The sequence below is a fragment of the Malurus melanocephalus genome, unplaced genomic scaffold (assembly GCF_030028575.1).
Source record: "Malurus melanocephalus ecotype Western Australia unplaced genomic scaffold, MMel_1.1 scaffold_359, whole genome shotgun sequence".
In the NCBI taxonomy this organism is placed as follows: Eukaryota; Metazoa; Chordata; class Aves; order Passeriformes; family Maluridae; genus Malurus; species Malurus melanocephalus.
This window is the reverse complement of record NW_026623591.1, coordinates 181,891-185,508: the sequence shown is the minus strand read 5'-3', so window position 1 is coordinate 185,508 and position 3,618 is coordinate 181,891.

Here is a 3,618-nt window from a genome sequence, read left to right as displayed (position 1 = left end):
AAYGACATACAGCTCCMATCCATGGGCAGAGACAYCTTCCACTAYCCCAGGATGCTCCAAGCCCTGTCCAGCCTGGCCTTGGACACTTCCAGGGATCCTGGGGCAGCCATAGCTGGGTGGGTTTTACTTTTTACTTTTTTTGCTTTTTACTTTTTTTTTACTTTTTACTGTTTTTTACTTTTTACTTTGTTTACTTTTTACTTCTACCAAAAGATAGGAAAATTTGGGTTCACTTGTGCTTCTCCTGGCTTCAAGCTGCTGGGTCTTAATGTGGAAGAGATGACAGCTTTGACCCTGACATGTGGCATCAGTTGATCCACATGGACCCACCATGAGTTCTTAAACTGCATTGCAGAAATCTTTTCATGTTTTCACCRTGTTCCATGAGGTACATGCTGTGTCCCTGAAGCTGAACTGTATCAGAGATGGCTTCATCCTTGAATTAAAGTCTCATTCTTGTCCCCACTCATTGGTCCATGAGATATGACCAAATCATTAAACCTTCCTGTTTTTCAGGATTTCCACCTGTGAAGTACAGAGCTCACAAAACATTGCTCAYTCTGAGAGCTGAAAGCAAATGAAAGTACTGAATGCCCATAAACAAACTCTTCACAGCAACTTTCCAAAATACATTGGGTCCCAAAGATGCTACCACGGCTGCCTCTGCTCCGGAGCCAGGCTGGGAGAGCTGGGGGTGCTCACTTGGACAAGAGAAGGCTCCAGGGAGAGCTCAGAGCCCCTTTTGGGGCCTAAAGGGGCTCCAGGAGAGCTGCACAGGGACTGGGGACAAGGGCTGYAGGGACAGGACACAGGGAATGGCTTGGCAGTGCCAGAGGGTAGGGATGGATGGGATATTGGGAAGGAATTGCTGTCTGGGAGGGTGGGGAGGCCCTGGCACAGGGTGCCCAGAGCAGCTGTGGCTGCCCCTGGATCCCTGGCAGTGTCCAAGGCCAGGCTGGACATTGGGGCTGGGAGCAGCCTGGGACAGTGGGAGGTGTCCCTGCTCATGGCAAGGGTGCAATGGGAAGAGCTTTAAACTGTTCTGTTGTTCTGTGACAATAAAAAGAGGAAAAATGCTCCAGCAAAGCCCAGAATGTGGCTGTGGAGGTGTGCACACGATGGGAACAGTGCTGGTGGGCTCTTGCATCGTTTGCAGGGTGCAGGRTGGGTCTGGGATATCCTCCACAGCCCCCACTTCACACCTTGCCCTGTGTGACTCCCCCTGGCCATGGTCGTGGCACACTGAGCTGGCTGGACCTTCAGCTGGACGTGCCTTTCCAGGTCAAGTGTTAAATCATCTGGGGAATGACCTGAAAAGCCTGGCAGATCACTTCATTCTATGAGATCTTTGCTTGCATTCATCTGTCAAAATAAAAGGCCAGGCAATGCTGTTTGCAGTAAGAAAGCTGAGAAATAATCAGCAAAACCACGGCTTTTCAATACTATGACAGTTTTAGCTAAAATGTACCAGCCCTCACCTCCTGCTGAGCTAATTTTAGCCCTCATTCAATGCAACAACAACAAAAAAAAGGAACACGACAGAAGGATGCTAAGCACCAGTTCATATGTGTCCCCATTCACTCGTTCASCTCTGGGACTGAGGGATGTGGGGCGAGTGGGAGGTTAAAACAGAGACTGGAGGTTCTGCAGGGAAGAATTTCCCCTTGTCAAGAGCTTGCCAATGCTGTAATTCCATCTTTAGGACTCAGAAAAGCTGCTGCCACACAAAGCAAAATGCTGCCCTTGTATAAACCTAGTCTGAGCAGAGCCACAGATGAAGGAGCTGTGGAGAAGGCCAAAGCCAGCTCCTTTCCAAAGGAAAAYGCTGATGTCCAGCTGACAGGTCATTCCTGAACAGCAACATGATGTCCTTCTTGCTTCAAGCCCACAGTTCCTAAATTCAGGAACCCGCCAGCTCCGTGGACATCTTCCAGAAGGGCAGTGGAGGCCCTGGGACCTCACTTACCGTGCTCGGTACAGCTTATCTGTGGATCGYACTCTTCCCTCCTTGGAAATCACCTTAGGGAAATCTCATCTGCTTAAGGGGCTCAGACATGAGGTGGTTGAGACAGTCTGAAGTCCAGATTTCCCAGTGGATGGCAGGACATGTCTCCTTCCTCTCCTTCTCAGAAAAGAATTTCTCTGGAAATATGGGATGACTGAAATCCGTCTGTTCCGGTTAACTGTGCTTTTGTTTTGGACCATGGCTCCAGAACCGTAAGTGCTAAATCTGGTACACTGCAAYAGAGAAAATTACAGCACGGTGGAGCCTTTTTTCCCAGTGCTGCTGAGCAGTAATTGAAGAGTGCAATAAAGAAGGGTCAAACTRTGCCATTTTTGTCCTAAATAATACGTGAACTATTGTCAAAGTGTCAACCATTGATGTACTGCAAGGGAAGGTGGTAAAATTCCGCTTTCATTCAGATCATGGTTTTCCACATGTGAAAACCATTTGCAGGCAGTGCAGAGCTGTGATCTCACTCTCAGGTGATGCTCAGTACCTGGCTCACTCCCCACCCTCCCCGAGGCACCTGTGGGCTGTCTGCGAGACCATGAGGTGAGTGATCCTTCTGSTCATGCAGCCCTCAGGACCATGTGGTGGTTATGGAGAGGCTTCTCCAGACAGCCGGAATCATGAATCCTTGGGAAAGTTCATTCTTTGATTCTGGAAAAGCACCAGTCATGCTTTTACTGGTGTAAAGTTGTCCTGGGGGATTTTAGATCACCTTGCTCAGSTGAGATCTGTATCTATGTATCTTTRTCTATATCCATATCTATATCCATAYCTATATCCATACCTGTCTGTATGTATGCCTTGGTCTGAAGGGTCTTGTGGAGGCCAACTGGCAAAAAATTGGCTTCAGAGGAATCAATAAAACACACCCACACATGGAAACAGCATTTTCTTCATGTTGCCTACATGCATTTAAAAAATCAGCCTGATATTGAAGGGAAGATGTCAGGGTGGGCACACATCTCTGGTGGTTTAAGGGACAAGATTAAAATGGGTCCACACAGCCTGTTGTGAGAAATACTCAGAGCAGAAAGTGAGGATGAAGCTTCTCCCGTGTGTGTTTTATCTCTACAGTAGCATGGGCTCAGATGGGTCATTTTGGACCAGGCATTTTTATAACCTTGCACCAAGCAATGAGAGGTGATGGGGTGGGGACAGTAAAGCTGGGATTGGACCTGAACCACCACGGCTGAACACCCAGATCATGGCTGGACAGGTCTGTCCCCTGTGACTTGACTGTGCCACCAGACATTGGCAGGAGCCCTGCTCTGCATTGCACAGAGGAGGCAGAGGAACATCCCCAGCCTCTCCAGCAACTCATTGTACAAATTTTTGCGTGGTTTTAAGATGCAAGGAAAAAAGCCCCAAAATGCTTGAGAGGCTCTGGTGGCTGCTGTGGTTAACAGGGAAGTGGCTGCTGTGTAAAGTTTGCCAGCCAAGGTCCCTGTCATCAGCTGCAGTGGAAAAGCCCAGAATGTTTCCTCCTGTCATGCTACTGGAACAGCAGCATAAACTGACAAAGCACTCCTGGTGATGAATTTGACCATCCTCTTGTTTTTTTTTTTTTTTTTAGGACACTCTGGCTTCTGAAAGCCAAGAGGCTC